The sequence below is a fragment of the Acipenser ruthenus genome, chromosome 46 (assembly GCF_902713425.1).
Source record: "Acipenser ruthenus chromosome 46, fAciRut3.2 maternal haplotype, whole genome shotgun sequence".
In the NCBI taxonomy this organism is placed as follows: Eukaryota; Metazoa; Chordata; class Actinopteri; order Acipenseriformes; family Acipenseridae; genus Acipenser; species Acipenser ruthenus.
Window position 1 is genome coordinate 3,720,181 of NC_081234.1, and position 21,398 is coordinate 3,741,578.

Below are 21,398 nucleotides of genomic sequence, written 5' to 3' on the forward strand. Positions count from 1 at the left end.
TCTGAGGCTGCAACATTGACAATGGATAATTGCAAAGCATACAACATGGTTTATTTAGATTTCCAGAAAGCTTTTGACAAAGTCCCACATAAAAGATTAATTCTCAAACTGAACGCAGTAGGGATTCAAGGAAATGCATGCACATGGATTAGGGAGTGATTAACATGTAGAAAACAGAAAGTACTGATTAGAGGAGAAACCTCAAAATGGAGCGAGGTAACCAGTGGTGTGCCACAGGGATCAGTATTAGGTCCTCTGCTATTCCTAATCTACATTAATGATTTAGATTCTGGTATAGTAAGCAAACTTGTTAAATTTGCAGACTACACAAAAATAGGAGGAGTGGCAAACACTCTTGCAGCAGCAAACGTCATTCAAAATTATCTAGACAGCATTCAGAACTGGGCAGACACATGGCAAATGACATTTAATAGGGAAAAGTGTAAGGTACTGCACGCAGGCAATACAAATGTGCATTATAAATATCATGTGGGAGATACTGAAATTGAAGAAGGAATCTATGAAAAAGACCTAGGAGGTTATGTTGACTCAGAAGAATGTCTTCATCTAGACAATGTGGGGAAGCTATAAAAAAAGGCCAACAAGATGCTCGGATATATTGTGAGAAGTGTTGAATTTAAATCAAGGGATGTAATGTTGAAACTTTACAGTGCATTAGTAAGACATCACCTAGAATACTGTGTTCAGTTCTGGTCACCTCGTTACAAAAAGGATATTGCTGCTCTAGAAAGAGTGCAAAGAAGAGCAACCAGAATTATCCCAGGTTTAAAAGGCATGTCGTATGCAGACAGGCTAAAAGAATTGAATCTATTCAGTCTTGAACAAAGAAGTCTACGCTGTGATCTGATTGAAACATTCAAAATCCTAAAAGGTATAGACAATTTGACCCAGGGGACATTTTTGACCTGAAAAATGAAACAAGGACCAGGGATCACAAATGGAGATTAGATAAAGGGGCATTCAGAACAAAAAATAGGAGGCACTTTTTACACACAGAATTGTGAGGGTCTGGAACCAACTCCCCAGTAATGCTGTTGAAGCTGACACCCTGGGATCCTTCAAAAGGCTGCTTCATGAGATTCTAGGATCAATACGCTACTAACAACCAAATAAGCAAGATGGGCTGAATGGCCTCCTCTTGTTTGTAAACTTTCTTATGTTCTTAAATGAGCTCCGCCCGCTTTGTGCTTTCACGCAATTTTATTGGCTCTTGTAGCACAAAGCAAGCAGAGCTGATTTGCATATAAACTCCAGATTTAGCTGGCTACTTAAATATTTAGCTAAATGTTAAATCTTGTAACTAGATTTATAAATTATATCTGAATGTACACATTTTAAAAAAATATGTATTTATTTATAGGGAAAAATACAACATTTAAGTTAAATCTGGGAAAAAATACAAGATTGAAGTTAAATCTGAAAAAAACTTTTTTTACACATGGCATCCCTTGTTGGCCTTTTTTATAGCTTTCCCACATTGTCTAGATGAAGACATTTCTGAGTCAACATAAACTCCTAGGTCTTTTTCATAGTTCCCTTCTTCAATTTCAGTATCTCCCATATGATATTTATAATGCACATTTTTTTTGCCTGCATGCAATACCACTTTTCTCTATTAAATGTCATACATTGGTCAACACATACATTGGACTATGGAACAATGGTCAAAGGTGCTTTGGACTGTTGATTTGATGGACAACGACACCTGTACCTTCTGCCAGTTCTGTTGTCAATTTAATGCTTGTCTTCTTAATTCCTTAAGGATATTATCTTCAGGTATTGCTCATCCTTGTTAGACAGCTTTTTCAGTCTTCCAGTCCTGGGTTTGTCAATTGCAGATGATGTTTCTCTGTACTTGCTGATTATGCTTCGGATACCACACCTTGAAAATCCAGCCATGCAAGCTATTTTACTCGATGTTTTTCCCTGTTTATGCAAGTCAAGGCCGTTATAATAGTAGAACACACTAGTGGAGGCTTTGAGTAAATTGTTGATGCTCAAAATGCATCACAGTAGAAAATGTCTAAGACTTTTGCACAGCAGTATATATATATATATATATATAAGCCCGACTGGGGTGGGGGTGTGTGTGCGTGTAGCCGTAAAACAAAAGAAAAAGGTAGTGTAAGCCTTTTTGGTGTGTGTGGTTTTGTTTATTTTGATAAAAGTAAACAGCTTAGCGGTCCTGTCTTTTAGATTAGGTTCCTGCTTTGTTTAGTTAGTGCTCATAAAAGAGCTAGGTGTTTGTTTTGTTTATTTTGTTTTTGTGTGTTCATTAAAAATAGCGCCACCGTGCTTTAAAAATCCATTTCTGTGCCTGGGTCAGTGTTTTTAAAGGGGCCACGAATGTGAGTGGTGCAGTTTTATCAATATATATATATATATATATATATATATATATATATATATATATATATATATATATATATGATGTTACGATCAGCAGTCAATGTATAAAATAACTGAGGAGATGGTAGTTATAATGCTACAGCATTTAAGGTGAATTTCAAAATAAAGTAACATAAAAAATCATATTTCTGTAATATCTTTTAGGTACGGTACTCTACATGGATAAATTAACTTCACTGCATCCCTTCTTGCATTATTATTATTAGTAGTAGTAACTAATAATAATAATAATAATAATAATAATAATAATAATAATAATAATAATAATAATAAATGTATTTAGCCGAGACCGTGTATTAATGTTTTGTTCTCTATACAGACATGATTAGAGACAAATTTCTAGTTTTATGTTTAACTATTTTTTCCCACTTGTCTCGCTTTATGTCAAAAAAAAAAGCACTTTCCCGGTTTTATTTTAAAATTGACTGTAGGGCAAACATTAGATATGGAAATAATTACATCTCTTCAGCAAAACTCATATGGGAGGTGAAAGTAACAAATTAAATAATGAATGACAACTCATTAAATGTTAAAGTTAAGCAAGTATCGCATATTGAATTTTAGCATCAAATAATAAATACTAGCATGAATATTAACTTCATGTATGGGCAGCAGTGTGGAGTAGTGGTTATAGCTCTGGACTCTTGACCAGAGGGTCGTGGGTTTAATCCCAGGTGGGGGACACTGCTGCTGTACCCTTGAGCAAGGTACTTTACCTGGATTGCTCCAGTAAAAACCCAACTGTATAAATGGGTAACTGTATGTAAAAAAATAATAATAATGTGATATCTGTATAATGTGAAATAATGTGATATCTTGTAACAATTGTAAGTCGCCCTGGATAAGAGCATCTGCTAAGAAATACACTGAACAAAAATATAAACGCAACATGTAAAGTGTTGGTCCCATGTTTCATGAGCTGAAATAAAAGATCCCAGAAATTTTCCATACGCACAAAAAGGTTATTTCTCTCAAATTTTGTGCACAAATTTGTTTACATCCCTGTTAGTGAGCATTTCTCTTTTGCCAAGATAATCCATCCACCTGACAGGTGTGGCATATCAAGAAGCTCATTAAATAGCATGATCGTTACACAGGTGCACCTTGTGCTGGGGACAATAAAAGGCCACTAAACAATGTGCAGTTTTGTCACACAACACAATGCCACAGATGTCTCAAGTTTTGAGGGAGCGTGCAATTGGCATGCTGACTGCAGGAATGTCCACCAGAGCTGTTGCCAGGGAATTGAATGTTCATTTCTCTACCATAAGCCACCTCCAACATTGTTTTAGAGAATTTGGCAGTACGTCAAACCGGCCTCACAACCGCAGACCACGTGTAACCACGCCAGCCCAGGACCTCCACATCCGGCTTCTTCACCTGCGGGATCATCTGAGACCAGCCACTCGGACAGCTGATGAAACTGTGGGTTTGCATACCGAAGAATTTCTGCACAAACTGTCAGAAACCGTCTCAGGGAAGCTCATCTGCGTGCTCGTCGTCCTCACCAGGGTCTTGACTTGACTGCAGTTTGGCGTCGTAACCGACTTCAGTGGGCAAATACCTTCGATGGCCACTGGCACGTTGGAGAAGTGTGCTCTTCATGGATGAATCCCGGTTTCAGCTGTACCGGGCAGATGGCAGACAGCGTGTATGGCGTTCTGTGGGCGAGCGGTTTGCTGATGTCAACGTTGTGAACAGAGTGCCCCATGGTGGCAGTGGGGTTATGGTATGGGCAGGCATAAGTTATGGACAACAAACACAATTGCATTTTATCGATGGCAATTTGAATGCACACAGATACCACGACGAGATCCTGAGGCCCATTGTCGTGCCATTCATCCGCCGCCATCACCTCATGTTTCACGTAATGCACGGCCCCATGTCGCAAGGATCTGTACACAATTCCTGGAAGCTGAAAATGTCCCAGTTCTTCCACGGCCTGCATACTCACCAGACATGTCACCCATTGAGCATGTTTGGGATGCTCTGGATCGACGTGTACAACGGTGTGTTCCAGTTCCCGCCAATATCCAGCAACTTCGCACAGCCATTGAAGAGGAGTGGGACAACATTCCACAGGCCACAATCAACAACCTGATCAACTCTATGCAAAGGAGATGTGTCGCGCTGCATGAGGCAAATGGTGGTCACACCAGATACTGACTGGTTTTCTGATCCACGCTCCTACCTTTTTGTTTAAGGTATCTGTAACCAGCAGATGCATATCTGTATTCCCTGGCATGTGAAATCCATAGATTAGGGCTTAATGAATGTATTTCAGTTGACTGATTTCCTTATATGAACTGTAACTCGGTGGGCAGCAGTGTGGAGTAGTGGTTAGGGCTCTGGACTCTTGACCGGAGGGTCGTGGGTTCAATCCCCAGTGGGGAACACTGCTGCTGTACCCTTGAGCAAGGTACTTTACCTAGATTGCTCCAGTAAAAACCCAACTGTATAAATGGGTAATGGTATGTAAAAATAACGTGATATCTTGTAACAATTGTAAGTCGCCCTGGATAAGGGCGTCTGCTAAGAAATAAATAATAATAATAATAATAAAATCTTTGAAATTGTTGCATGTTGCGTTTATATTTTTGATCAGTATAAATAATATACAATAATATCAAATGTTACATTTTAACATCAAATAATAAATTCAACATTGAATATTAAATGCAAGTATTGAATGTTAAATAATACCATAGAATGTTAAATGCAACAGTCGAATGTTAAAAACTAGCATCAAACATTAAGCTTTATAGATTCAATGTGCCTTTTATCCATTCGGTGTGCACTTTGTCCTTCGATGTGGTTTTTATCCATTCGATGCATGCACTTGCAAACTGTCAATCAATCCCATCTGCCCCGCTCATTCCCACCCCTTCCACATCGGGGAGAACTGTGTTCCTCCTTGTCACCTGTTAACCTGTTCAGCCAAAGAGAGGTGCTGTCTGTAGAAATTAAACAGGGTCTTGTTGTTTTGCGTGTAAAAAGTTGCATATTAAATAACGTTATTAAGCCTTGCGGTTGTTTTTACAACAGATTTTATTTTATTTTATTAGGTTCACATGGCTGAAGCTGCTAGGCCCGATGTAGCGACCCAGCTACAGAACTACGCTCGACAAAAAATGATTCTAACGAGAAATATGCTAGAAACTAATACCAGTGATGATACCGTTTTGTACATTTTAGAGCGGCTTCAAAGTATTTTGATTAATTCAGAGGCAAGCGGAATTTATGCGAACGGCCCGTTGGTGCAAGTTTTATCTGAAGTCATTTCTGAGTTACATCGTGAGTTAACAGGAGTTGTAACCAATTCAGTACCGCCTCAGATACCTGTATCCCCTGGCGGAATGCCATTTTTGAATAGAGCATATATGGGTTCCTATATGTGTTCCATAGTAACTATTACCCTATCTGCACTCAGTAAGGAGTTACAAGCTAGTTCTGCATTTGACCTTAAGGCGAGGTCAAAGGTCAAGGCAATTTTTCAATTGAGCATTGTGGCAAAGTGCCCCGCCCCTGTGTGCATTTGTGTGTTCTATGATGTATGTATGCGTGCGTATGTTAATGTTGGTGTATAGATTGGTACACGGGATATAAACGGGTCTGTGTTTCACGTATATTTAAAAAGTGTAGATTTGTATTTAGGCACGAGGAGAGCACAAATCACTTCACGTGCTGGTTAAATGTAATATGTGAGCACAGAATTAATTCACGTGCTGGGATTCAAGTGAATAATTAATTAGTAATTGAATCCCAGCACAACAGTATATATAGAGACACGTAGCATGCAGTCGGGGTTAGGTGTTCGGTGAGTGGAGAACGGGATTGGAGACGGAGGTGAAATAATAATAATAATAGTAAAAGTAAAAGTAGTAGTTAACGTGTTTTCACTCACCGTGTTTGTTTGTCTCCGTGCACCGTTTGTCTGTGTAGTCCGTTTTGTTTGTCTATTTATTTTGGCGTGTAGTGCCGTGTCCTGTTTTGTGTGCTGTTTACAACCCTTTTATTTGTTAAATAAACGCTGAGTGCAGCCATTGCACTCAGCTCATCATCGCCACCGTCTCTGTCTGTGTATTCCTGTCTGGTCTGACGCCACCCACTCTGGCCGTCTTTGTGACACGTGGTGTCATCGTGGGATAGCCGCGCCTCCAAGCGTCAGACCAGGAGGGGTTTTGGTTAAAAAAAAAATAAAAAAATATATATATATATATATATATATATATATATATAATGGCAGAAGACGCCACAAAATGGCGGGACTGGTTCCTAGAGAATGCTGGGCTGGAGGCCCAGTCTCTGCCCATAGTCGTCCGGGCCCTGTGGATGATGGACAGTGAGAGATGGGAGGCATATCAGGAGGAACACACCCCAAACACCTTGGAGGAAGGTGTGGAGTTTGTCCTCAGCTACCTGGAGGCAACCATAAACGGAACAGCAGCCCAGGTAGCAGGACCACCAGCAGAGGAGTACCTGCTGTCCCCATCTCCACCAGCAGAGGGTGAGTACCTGCTGTCCCCATCTCCACCAGCAGAGGGTGAATGCCTGCTGGTTTTGCCTTCACAGCCCAAGCGGGAGGCAGAGACGGATAAAGAGGTGAAGGACAGGGAGGAGGAGTGCCGCCTAAGGGCCAGGCATCCACGGCGATGTAACAAGCCATCGCCGGGGTGCCTCCTCTGCGACCAGGATCACCTGTTCGCCCACTGTCCCTTCCGCAGTTATGGGGAGGAGCCTGAGCGTCCACAGCCCAAGCGGGAGGAGCCTGAGCATCCACAGCCCAAATGGGAGGAGCCTGAGCGTCCACAGCCCAAGCGGAAGGAGCCCGAATGTCCTACGCCTGAGTGGGAGGAGCCCGAATGTCCTACGCCTGAGTGGGAGGAGCCCGAACGTCCACAGCCCAAGAGGGGGGAGTCGGTGCGTCCACAGCCCAAAAGGGAGGAGTCGGTGCGTCCACAGCCCAAAAGGGAGGAGTCGGTGCGTCCACAGCCCAAAGGGAGGCAAGTCGGGGCTTCCACAGCCCTGGGACCCAAGCCACCAGCAGAGGGAAAATGCCTGCTGGTTCAGCCCCAAGAGCCGGAAGGGGAGGGGTTACAGGCTCAACCCCCTGAAAATTTTTGGGGGGGAGAAGGGCAGGATGCTGGTGTCCCCCAGCAGCCTCTAGCTATGCTGCTGAAGGCAGCACGGCGCGCACATGCCCAGCCGCCACAGCGGAGGGAGCCAGCGCCGCCAGGAGCAGAGGAGCTGGAGCTGCCTCTGCCTCCACCACCGCCAGGAGCAGAGGAGCTGGAGCTGCCTCTGCCTCCGCCACCGCCCGGAGCAGAGGAGCTGGAGCTGCCTCTGCCTCCACCACCGCCAGGAGCAGAGGAGCTGGAGCTACCTCTGCCTCCGCCACCGCCCGGAGCAGAGGAGCTGGAGCTGCCTCTGCCTCCACCACCGCCAGGAGCAGAGGAGCTGGAGCTGCCTCTGCCTCCGCCACCGCCAGGAGCAGAGGAGCTGGAGCTACCTCTGCCTCCGCCACCGCCCGGAGCAGAGGAGCAGGAGCTGCCTCTGCTGCCCGTACCTCCGCAGGGAGTACGGTGGCCGGAGCCCCAGAAAGGGGAGCTGCCGGCCACGAAGAAGGGGGAGGAGGTCTGGAGACCACTTTCCCCAGCAGCAGTTTCGCTGCAGGAGTTCTTGTGGCCGGAGCCCCACAGGAGGGAGCTGCCGGCTACGAAGAAGGGGGAGGTCGGGGGACCACCTGCCCCCGCAGCTTTTTCGCTGCAGGACGGGACCAGCATGCTGTCAGCCGTGCCACTACCGGCAGGGGAGCTGACAGCATTGCCAGCCATGGGCCTACTGAAGCCTCCCTTCCCAGCCCGAGACTTTGTCCTGGACTGCTGGATTTTTAAGGGGGGAGGTGGCCGTTGAGGCCATGTGTGCTGCGCACAAGGGGGGGTATATGTGGCAAAGTGTCCCGCCCCTGTGTGCATTTGTGTGTTCTATGATGTATGTATGCGTGCGTATGTTAATGTTGGTGTATAGATTGGTACACGGGATATAAACGGGTCTGTGTTTCACGTATATTTAAAAAGTGTAGATTTGTATTTAGGCACGAGGAGAGCACAAATCACTTCACGTGCTGGTTAAATGTAATATGTGAGCACGGGGTTGCACAGAATTAATTCACGTGCTGGGATTCAAGTGAATAATTAATTAGTAATTGAATCCCAGCACAACAGTATATATAGAGACACGTAGCATGCAGTCGGGGTTAGGTGTTCGGTGAGTGGAGAACGGGATTGGAGACGGAGGTGAAATAATAATAATAATAGTAAAAGTAAAAGTAGTAGTTAACGTGTTTTCACTCACCGTGTTTGTTTGTCTCCGTGCACCGTTTGTCTGTGTAGTCCGTTTTGTTTGTCTATTTATTTTGACGTGTAGTGCCGTGTCCTGTTTTGTGTGCTGTTTACAACCCTTTTATTTGTTAAATAAACGCTGAGTGCAGCCATTGCACTCAGCTCATCATCGCCACCGTCTCTGTCTGTGTATTCCTGTCTGGTCTGACGCCACCCACTCTGGCCGTCTTTGTGACAAGCATATATTGGTTTCTATATGTGTTCCATAGTAACCATTACCCTATCTGCACTCAGTAAGGAGTTACAAGCTAGTTTTGCATTTGATCTTAAGGAGAGGTCAAAGGTCACAGTCAAGGCAGTTTTTGAATAGAGCATATATAGGTTCCTATTTGTGTTCCACAGTAACTGTTACCCTATCTACACTGTGTAAGGAGCTATTAGCTAGTTTTGCATTTGACGTTAAGGAGAGGTCAAAGGTCACAGTCAAGGCAATTTTTGAATAGAGCATATATAGGTTCCTATTTGTGTTCCACAGTAACTGTTACCCTATCTACACTGTGTAAGGAGCTATTAGCTAGTTTTGCATTTGACCTTAAGGAGAGGTCAAAAGTCACGGTCAAGGCAATTTTGGAATAGAGCACATACTGGTTCATTTGTATGGAGCGCCTTTTGTGCCAAAAGTATCCAGCCATTCATTTGTCAATTTGTTTGTCAGTTCTTGAATTGGTCAATTTGTCCAGCAATTTGTTCATAAATTTGTCAATTCATAGTAATTCATAAACGTATGTGTTAATTAATCTAATAATTCACTAATAATTTGTCAATTCATTAATACGAAAGGCTGTACGGACTTTAGTTTAAAGCGTTTGCTCGGCGCTTGACCTGCAAATTTCCAATCAACCAGACAAACTTTCCTGGAAACTTCCCAACAAACAGACAAACTTCCAACTGTCAATCTCGCACTGTGCTTAAAACACTGCAACCTTTCTAGCCAATGGGAGCACACACTAATATTTTAACCAATGAAAATCCAGCCTCACTCAAAACTGCTTCAGCCAATAATATTGCAGTTTATTAGAAGGGCGTTTCAAAAGACATTCTACTTAACAAGATATTCGACTCCACTGATTTTCAATGGAGACTTCCGTCTCACTGCACGCAAAGCATTGTGGTATATACAGAGAGTTTGGCAAAAGAAATTCTATGAAGAGTCAATGGAGGCGTAAGAAATGTTGCTGGTTTTTGCCTTTTGAAGAAAACGGCTACATTAGCAAATTATGACAATACATGATTACCGTATTACATTGAATTAACACCACCCTCGAATTAACACCTCACTCAGATATCAGCTTTTTAATAGACGTCGCCCTCGAATAAACGCCGCTCTCAATATAGAAACGTAAAGGTGTTTTTTTTTCTACCCCTGCTCAAAGAAGGAAACGTGCAACTCTGCCTCTGAACATGACACCCCCGAAGAGACTGCAGCCTCAATCCAGCATATAATACAAACTAATGTACACCCATTTTAGTAAGCAAATGTTATTTTATGGTACAGTCCCGGCAGACAACCCAAGATGAACTACTTACAGCACAGTAGTCCTTCACGTCACTTTTTTTTCCCAGCAGAGTTCAGTGCCAACACAGCAGGGGATAAAACAAGGGCTGTCTGTTTACCTCGTCGTCAGCTTGGATGGTGAAAACTTAAACTCACAGGAACTGAGAGCTTTGCCGGTCACTCTAAGTGCTATCCGAAAGCTGGCTGAAGATACTGTATCTTCTTGTAGGGGGTTTAGTTGTTTTGTTTTTTATTCAATTGGAATTTTACTCAGTCCTGTACAATTATATAAAAACAAAAACTTGCTTGAGAAGATTTAGTTTTGGTTTCTCTTACAGAGAAATTACAAACAAACAAGGTAATATTTTTCATTCAGAAAAACAACTGCATCACACTCAACTACCGTTTTCTCTCCTCTTCTTGTCCTGCCCCATATAGCAACCAATACACACTCCTGATTCGCTGGTACAGTACTCCCCTAACTTCCCAACTCCCAGATTGACAAATTCCAAATGAAAATTAACTATTTGGAAGACAGATCACAACGAAACAATATTAGGTTGGTAAATTTACCATCGGGCCTTGAGGGTGACGACCCTGTTCGTTATCTGCAGAAGATGCTGCCTTGCTGGATCCCGGACCTCGCTTCGGCTGCTCCTGGTCTTATTGAGATCGACAGAGCTCACCGGGTTTACTCAAACCACTCAAGCAACTCCGACAAGCCTCGTACGCTGTTGTTCAGAGTTCCACGTTACGCCGATCGCCAGGCTATTCTACAGGGTGCTCACAAAGCGCAACCGTCCCTTACAGGAGGCCGACAGCTGGGCTTCTACGCTGACTACAGCCCGGCAACAACCCAGGAAAGCCTTTACGGGGGTTAGAGCTAAACTTCGGCAGAAGGGCGAGGATTCCTTTTTAATCTACCCGGCAGTCTTGAAGGTCGTAAACTATCTTTTGATTCACCAGGAGAAGTGGAGGATTTTTTGGCTGGCTTGGATTCCTTGGCTTCGGTGGCTGTAATCGCTCGAAAATCCTTGCAGTTCCAACATGATATTACTGAGGAGGTACCTATGCAAGGCTCGTAAGGAGGGAAGAACAGGATAAGAATTGTTCTATCCTGAACTGCAAAGTGGACCGGTACTGTATGGCACTGTATTTCGTGTTTACCCTTTTTTTTTTTTTACCTGCAATACCTGTTTTCAGCACCTCTATTTTTGTCCTGAAAACAAGTGAGACGGCTTTAGAGTTCCCTGTGCTTTTTTTTCTCTCTCTCTCAAGGAGGATAGGCACCTTGGTTGTGTTTTTACTACAATATTATGAGACAATCTTAAATATTATTAGATAATTGATGTAATGCTGATTGTGTTTTACAAAGTTAAAAGGTGGCAATCTAAAACACCTTTTTTTCAATTGTTTATTTTTTTTTTTTATCTTTTTATTATAATATTACGAGACACATACTACATAATACTCTTGAATAATTAATGCAATGTCGATTATGTTGCTTTTCTCTTTTTTTTTTACTAAACTCTTACTACAATATTACGAGCCTCTTATACTGTATAATAATTTTGAATAACTAATGCAATGTAGATTGTGTTTTATATAACTATAAGGTGGTAGTTTTTTTTTGTTTTTTTTTCTCTTTGCCGTTATACACGTGCTGTTTCAGAAGTGTTGGGTCCTGTGCTTATATAGTTCTATACCCTTCTTAAAAATAGCACAATTGTTTTCCTCTTTACAAATGTTTTATTGCTTTATACTGGAATCAAAAGGGATGGTTCGAAAATCCTTTTATTACTATTATTATTGTATCGCTAATGTGTAGCTCTCTTTCTGATCTTGTGTAAGATACAAATTTATTTTTCTCTCTCTTGAATCCACTACTATTGTACATGGTGCTCAGATACATCAGAAACTGTTGCATTGTTCAGGAGACAGATTTCATTCCTATTAACAGTAATAATTAGCTTCTAGTTTTGTCGCCCTTTCTAATGTACCACTCTCAATTCAAAAGGATGGTTATTGCAGTTTGCAATATTAGTTTTAAGGGGGTACAGGTGTTTGATGTTTGATGCTCGACATCACATCGTGTTCGTCACAGGTGTTTGCTACAGAGGGGATTTGGGGGAGGAAGGGTGGAGATGGGAGGAAGGGTGGAGATGGGTGGGGGGTGGGTTACATGGGTTTTCCACTTCATCTGTTTCTTTACCATAAATGTTCTTGTGATCTTTCATACTTAGAAAATTTAAACTCATGCTGTGCCCAGTCTCGAATGTTTCAGATTCTCTCATGGTGCTTGGAATACTTTGATAATGGCTAATATTACAGTTTTACCCCTCAATGTTAGAGGGTTAACCTCGCCATTTAAGCGTACACTGGTCCTGGATCTCTTACGAAGGAAAAATGTTGATGTAGCTCTTCTACAGGAGACACATTTAAAGCCAAAGGATACACTTCGACTCCAGAATAGTAGATATAACCTAATAGTTGCTTCTGGGGACAGCTCTCGAACAAAAGGTGTGTTAATACTGATGAAATGAAGCATAAATTTAACAATTGAGAGTCAGCTCTGATCACACTGGCAGATTAGCTTTCTGCTGTGCCTCCATTGAAGGTAAGAAAGTGGCGTTTGTCAGCATTTATGCACCCACCATTTTTGACCCTTTATTCTTTCCATGGCTTATCAAAGAACTATTACCACTGACAGGGTATTCACTGATTATGGGGTCTGATATGAACACCTTTTTCGATTCCAAACTAGACAAATCCAATATTTCTATCTCTAATGCACAAGCATCGGCCTCTAAGGCACTTTAAATTGAATCGACATATGGCGCACACAAAATCCAATGGCCAGGGATTATACATACTTCTCACTTTACCATAAAACGTTTTCAAGGATCGATTATATTCTTTCCTCCCCCGAACTAAACCCTTTAGCTGGGAACGTAGAGTTTCTCCCTCGTAGTCTTTCAGATCATAATGCAATTTTAACCACATTCAATTTAGCATCGATCCAAAGTAAACCGTCCAGGTGGAGATTTAATACTACACCTCTCCAAATTGACGAATTTCTCTCGCAACTTAAACCAAAACTGATTGAATTTATTAACATTAACAAAGATTCGGTTTCTGATCCAGCACTGGTCTGGGCAGCTATGAAAGGTTTTGTACGCAACAATGCGATTTGGTTTTCCTCTCATCTTAAAAAATCTAAATTACAATTAATTTCCCAATTAGAGCTAAGTTGTAGTAAACTGGAAAATGCTCTGAAATCTAATTACACCAGGGATACTGAACTTAAATTAAAAGTGGAAAAGGCAGAACTAAATAGGCAGCGAGTTGAATTTCTTATGCATATCACCAAACATAAGTATTACTCTGAGCGAAGTCGACTGAGCTGCCTCCTTGCCCTAACTCTTAAGCGTCAAGAAGGCAGATTTAATATTCAAATCAATTAACTGCCCGGCGAAGGGCTCTACTTCAAACCCAAAAGATACAGTACTGTGCAAAAGTTTTAGGCAGGTGTGAAAAAATGCTGTAAAGTAAGAATGCTTTCAAAAATAGACATGTTAATAGTTTATATTTATCAATTAACAAAATGCAAAGTGAGTGAACTGAAGAAAAATCTACATCAAATCAATATTTGGTGTGACCACCCTTTGCCTTCAAAACAGCATCAATTCTTCTAGGTACACTTGCACACAGTTTTTGAAGGAACTCGGCAGGTAGGTTGGCCCAAACATCTTGGAGAACTAACCACAGTTCTCCTGTGGATTTAGGCAGCCTCAGTTGCTTCTCTGTCTTCATGTAATCCCAGACAAACTTGATGATGTTGAGATCAGGGCTCTGTGGGGGCCATACCATCACTTCCAGGACTCCTTGTTCTTCTTTACGCTGAAGATAGTTCTTAATGACTTTTGCTGTATGTTTGGGGTCGTTGTCATGCTGCAGAATAAATTTGGGGCCAATCAGATGTCTCCCTGATGGTAATGCATAATGGATAAGTATCTGCCTGTACTTCTCAGCATTGAGGAGACCATTATGGTCTCCAAAATGATCTAGACAGCATTCAAAATTGGGCAGACACATGGCAAATGAAATTTAATAGAGAAAAGTGTAAAGTATTGCATGCGGGCAGTAAAAATGTGCATTATAAATATCATATGGGAGATACTGAAATTGAAGAAGGGAACTATGAAAAAGACCTAGGAGTTTATGTTGACTCAGAAATGTCTTCATCTAGACAATGTGGGGAAGCTATAAAAAAAGGCTAACAAGATGCTTGGATATATTGTGAGAAGTGTTGAATTTAAATCAAGGGAAGTAATGTTAAAACTCTACAATGCATTAGTAAGACCTCACCTAGAATATTGTGTTCAGTTCTGGTCACCTCGTTACAAAAAGGATATTGCTGCTCTAGAAAGAGTGCAAAGAAGAGCAACCAGAATTATCCCGGGTTTAAAAGGCATGTCGTATGCAGACAGGCTAAAAGAATTGAATCTATTCAGTCTTGAACAAAGAAGACTACGCGGCGATCTGATTCAAACATTCAAAATCCTAAAAGGTATAGACAATGTCAACCCGGGGGACTTCTTTGACTTGAAAAAAGAAAAAAGGACCAGGGGTCATAAATGGAGATTAGATAAAGGGGCATTCAGAACAGAAAATAGGAGGCACTTTTTTACACAGAGAATTGTGAGGGTCTGGAACCAACTCCCCAGTAATGTTGTTGAAGCTGACACCCTGGGATCCTTCAAGAAGCTGCTTGATGAGATTCTGGGATCAATAAGCTACTAACAACCAAACGAGCAAGATGGGCTGAATGGCCTCCTCTCGTTTGTAAACTTTCTTATGTTCTTATGTTCTTATTAATTTTGACCAAATCCCCAACTCCATTTGCAGAAATGCAGCCCCAAACTTGCAAGGAACCTCCACCATGCTTCACTGTTGCCTGCAGACACTCATTCGTGTACCGCTCTCCAGCCCTTCGGCAAACAAACTGCCTTCTGCTACAGCCAAATATTTCAAATTTTGACTCATCAGTCCAGAGCATCTGCTGCCATTTTTCTGCACCCCAGTTCCTGTGTTTTCGTGCATAGTTGAGTCGCTTGGCCTTGTTTCCACGTCGGAGGTATGGCTTTTTGGCCGCAAGTCTTCCATGAAGGCCACTTCTGACCAGACTTCTCCGGACAGTAGATGGGTGTACCAGGGTCCCACTGTTTTCTGCTAATTCTGATCTGATGGCACTGCTGGACATCTTCTGATTGTGAAGGGAAGTAAGCATGATGTGTCTTTCATCTGCTGCAGTAAGTTTCCTTGGCCGACCACTGCGTCTACGGTCCTCAACGTTGCCCGTTTCATTGTGCTTCTTCAAAAGAGCTTGGACAGCACATCTGGAAACCACTGTCTGCCTTGAAATTTCTGCCTGGGAGAGACCTTGCTGATGCAGTATAACTACCTTGTGTCTTGTTGCTGTGCTCAGTCTTGCCATGGTGTATGACTTTTGACAGTAAACTGTCTTCAGCAACCTCACCTTGTTAGCTGAGTTTGGCTGTTCCTCACCCAGTTTTATTCCTCCTACACAGCTGTTTCTGTTTCAGTTAATGATTGTGTTTCAACCTACATATTGAATTGATGATCATTAGCACCTGTTTGGTATAATTGTTTAATCATACACCTGACTATATGCCTACAAAATCCCTGACTTTGTGCAAGTGTACCTAGAAGAATTGATGCTGTTTTGAAAGCAAAGGGTGGTCACACCAAATATGGATTTGATTTAGATTTTTCTTCTGTTCACTCACCATTTAGTTAATTTATAAACATAATGTATTAACATGTCTATTTTTGAAAGCATTCTTTACAGCATTTTTTCACACATGCCTAAAACTTTTGCACAGTACTGTATTAACAAAACATTTAAATCCTTTTTTGCAAAATTATACTCCTCTGACAAACAGCGCTACCCTGACCACTGCCAAGCCTTTCTACAGGATTTGAATATTCCTAATATCTCCTCAGAGGAGGCAGAGCAGCTAGATTTTCCAATCTCAATAGACGAATTACATCAAGCTGTAAAAACCACTAAAAAAGGCAGCTCCCCTGGGATCGATGGTTTGCGGGCTGAACTATATCTAGCTTTGTGGGATACTCTGGGCCCAATCTGGTTATCCACCATAAATTCTGCAATCGCAAAGGGTTGTTTTCACTAAGACTGTAATACTGCACTAATTACCCTGCTCCCTAAACCAGGCAAGAATCCCCAGGAATGCGCAAGTTACAGGCCTATTTCCTTAATCAATGCAGGCATTAAAATGTACGCTGGGGTTATTGCTCTCCATTTGGAGAAAGTTATCAATGGTTTGATTAATCCTGACCAAACCAGCTTTATTAAGGGTCGATTAGCATCCGACCAATATCCGTCGCTTATTACATGTTATTGCTGAAGCTGAAAAATTGAATTCACCGAATGGGCTTTTATTTCTCGATGTTGAAAAAGCTTTCGACCGTTTGGAATGGCAGTATTTATGGTGTGTTTTAAAGAAATTTACTTTCGGTCCAAATTTTATTAGAATGATACAAGTTCTGTACTCTAACCCTTCCGCAAGAGTTTCCACGGGTGGAATCTTTTTTGACTTATTTAGTATCTTTCGTGGATCCAGACAAGGGTGTCTTCTCTCCCCTCTACTTTCTGACTTGTCACTAGAACCCTTAGCCCAATTTATCTGCCAAAGCTCCTTAGTTTCACCAGTAAAAATTGGATCGTCCTGCCACTCAATTTCACTATACGCTGATGACACACTTTTATATGTGTCCGATTTAGAGCGTTCTCTTCCAAATATACTTCATATTTTTAAAGATTTAAAATTAACTGGTCGAAATCAGTGTTAATGCTACTCAACGCGGAGGCAGGCAGAGTTAATATCCCCCCCACCATTCCAGTTTTACATCAAGTAACTTATTTCGGCATTGAGATACATCCATCCATATCAACAACTGCTAAAAATAATTACACAAAAGCGATACAAAAAATTGAGGGGGATTTGAACAGATGGACGCTACTACCAGCATCAGTTCCTGTCCGTATTGCCTCGATTTAAAATGAATATTCTCCCCCGTATTCATTTTATTAGTTCAATGCTCCCATTGCATCCACCGGTGGACTGGTCAAAACTCGATTCCTTGTTGAGAATGTGTCTGGCATGGTAAACACACTCGGATTAAATGGTCTTTATTACAACGCAATAAAGCACAAGGCGGTTGGGCCTGTCCAAATTTTACATTTTATCACTGATCTTTTTTACTACATACACTAAACCACTGGATGAACCCAACCATGCAGGCATCTTGGAAGGAGATAGAACAGGAAATATCGCCAATTAGAATACAAGATATAATGTTCTCTGGTCTTACTTACAAAAGGTGTTCCCTGGACTATGGCCCCATAATCGCATACACTGTGCAAACTTTTCGGGAAGTGGAAAGAACTTTGGGTCTTAAAATTAAGTGGCACAGACATTCGCCCATTTGGAAGACACCTTTATCCAAGGCAACTTACAGAGACTAGGGTATGTGAACTGTGCATCAGCTGCAGAGACAATTACGTCTCACCTGAAAGACGGAGCACATGGAGGTTAAGTGACTTGCTCAGGGTCACACAATGAGTCAGTGGCTGAGGTGGGATTTGAACCAGGGACCTCCTGGTTACAAGCCCTTTTCTTTAACCACTGGACCACACAGCCTCCTGGACCCGGAGGGGTATAAACGTGTTGAACGATGTAGCCGGTCAGGAGTCTATCCTAGAGTTCCAGGACCTAGTTTCTCACTATAGTATCCCTAGCACCTCTTTGTTTGTTTTTTTTTTATTTCAGACTGAGATCTCCTTTAAAAACATGGGGTTCCCTGGGGCTCCAACTTAATCCGTCACCCAGTAGTGGATTGGGTCCTGGGGGCAGCACCTAAGAGCTTAGTCTTCCATATATATAAGCATCTCACTGCACACTCCCTTGCTCCTCTCTCTTGTTCAAAGCTATGAGAGAAGGATATGGCCAGTGGGGAGGGACTATAGATTGAGAAGCGGTGTGGGGTAGTGTTTTTGGAGTGTGTGGGAGGGTGCGGGTATTCACTGACATGGGAGACAGAAATGGTATTTGACAACACCACACAGGTGCTCGGTTTTATTATTTTCTTTTGTATTCTGGTGAGGTGCACTGATTTCTTTGAGCCCGTAGAGGGCGCTTGTGGATACCAGCTATGGTATCCAGAACCAACGGGGAATACCACGGCAGGGTACTCAGGTACAGTCCGGCACTCGCAGGTGCTCACAAATTATAAAAAACGAAAAAGGCAAAAAGAAACAGGGAAAATAAAACACAGTAAGGAAAAACTACAAAATAAATGTGCTGCACTTCGCAGCGTGAATCTCCCCAGTCGCCGCTACCTGTACAACCCGGGACTCCGTCCTACCCTCTCTAACTCACTGCACAACAATACTGGGGCTGCCCAACGATCCCCCACTTTTCCCTTTCTTTCTTTAAAATTATTTTCTTTGATTTTTCTTTCCTCGGTAGTCAAAACGAGACCGCTTTGCTCGCTGTTCCAGTCTAAAGGGGCAGATCTGAGGAAACAACAGAGTGTTACTTTATAGGTTAACAATCCCATTAAAGTCCGCCTCCCAGCCACTCAGAGAGGGGAAAAGCACACACACCCTCTTCCCCACCTCTCCGTGTCACCGCCATGACTGGCAGGCAGACCCCACGGGACTGCCGCCCCCTTCCTGCAGCATTGTGCATGCGTCAGACGGCCAGTCCAGGTCTCTCCCTGTTACAGAGTGTCTAAGAATCTAAATCACCAATTTATTCACTTTAAAATATGCCACAGAACTTATTTGACCCCTCATAAAAGACATCTTATGGGGCTAGCCCCTCATTCTCATTGTACTTTGTGCAACCTAGGAGTACCAGGCACGCTGATGCATATACTATGGAACTGCCCAGATGTTCAACTCTTTTGGGGGCAGGTAGTCGATTCCATTTCTGCCATTATTGGGAGGCGCTTCCCACTGGACCCTGCCCTTTTTCTCCTGGGTGATGTTTCTAAATGTCCTCTCTCTGAGAAGGAGCGTAGAATGTGGCTGGCAAGTATGACTGCTGCAAAGAAAATGATTGTGCAGCGCTGGCTCCCTCCTCACCAACTGGCTACAGGTGTTTTAGACATTATATTTTTGGAGATAAGAACATAAGAACATAAGAAAGTTTACAAAGTAGAGGAGGCCATTCAGCCCATCTTGCTCGTTTGGTTGTTAGTAGCTTATTGATCCCAGAATCTCATCAAGCAGCTTCTTGAAGGATCCCAGGGTGTCAGCTTCAACAACATTACTGGGGAGTTGGTTCCAGACCCTCACAATTCTTTGTGTAAAAAAGTGCCTCCTATTTTCTGTTCTGAATGCCCCTTTATCTAATCTCCATTTGTGACCCCTGGTCCATGCTTCTTTTTTCAGGTCAAAGAAGTCCCCTGGGTCGACATTGTCTATACCTTTTAGGATTTTGAATGTTTGAATAAGATCACCGCGTAGTCTTCCTTGTTTTAAGACTGAATAGATTCAATTCTTTTAGCCTGTCTGCATATCACATGCCTTTTAAACCTGGGATAATTCTGGTTGTTCTTCTTTGCACTCTTTCTAGAGCAGCAATATCCTTTTTGTAATGAGGTGACCAGAATTGAACACAATATTCTAGGTGAGGTATTACTAATGCATTGTAAAGTTTTAACATTACTTCCCTTGATTTAAATTCAACACACCTCACAATATATCCGAGCATCTTGTTAGCCTTTTTTATAGCTTCCCCACATTGTCTAGATGAAGACATTTCTGAGTCAACATAAACTCTAGGTCTTTTTCATAGTTCCCTTCTTCAATTTCATTATCTCCCATATGATATTTATAATGCACATTTTTTTATTTCCTGCATGCAATACTTTACACTTTTCTCTATTAAATTTAATTTGCCATGTGTCTGCCCAGTTCTGAATGCTGTCTAGATCATTTTGAATGACCTTTGCTGCTGCAACAGTGTTTGCCACTCCTCCTATTTTTGTCATCTGCAAATTTAACAGTTTTGCTTACTATACCAAAATCTAAATCTTTAATGTAGATTAGGAATAGCACAGGATCTAATACTGATCCCTGTGGTACACCACTGGTTACCTCGCTCCATTTTGACGTTTCTCCTCTAATCAGTACTTTCTGTTTTCTACATGTTAACTACTCCCTAATCCATGTGCATGCATTTCCTTGAATCCCTACTGCGTTCAGTTTAAGAATTATGCGGGACTTTGTCAAAAGCTTTCTGGAAATCTAAGTAAACCATGTCGTATGCTTTGCAATTATCTATTTTCAATGTTGCATCCTCAAAAAAGTCAAGTAGGTTATTTAGACACAATCTCCCTTTCCTAAAACCATGCTGACTGTCTCCCAGGATATTGTTACCATATAAGCAATTTTCCATTTTGGATCTTATTATAGTTTCCAGAAGTTTACATATAATAGAAGTCAGGCTTATTGGTCTGTAGTTTCAGTTTTGTCTCCCTTTTTGTGGTCGGTACAACCTCTGTGTCAAGAGACTGTTGCATGATCTTGGTTAGCGGTTTGTAAATAACTTCTTTCATTTCTTTGAGTACTATTGGGAGGATCTCATCCGGCCCAGGGGATTTGTTCATTTTAACAGCTCCTAGTCCCTTTAACACTTCTGCCTCTGTTATGCTAAAGTTATTTAAAGTTGGATAGGAACAGGTCGACATGTGGGGCATGTTGTCTGTGTCCTCCTTTGTAAAGACTTGTGAAAAGTAATCATTTAATATATTTACAATTTTTTTTTCTTCATCTATGATTTTGCCGTTTGTGTCTCTTAGACATTTAACCTCCTCTTTGAATGTTCTCTTGCTGTTATAATATTGGAAAAACATTTTGGAATTGGTTTTAACCCCCTTGGCAATGTTAATTTCTATCTCTGCCTTGGCCTTTCTGACTACCTTTTTTTATGTTTGCAGTTTGCAAGTACTCTTTC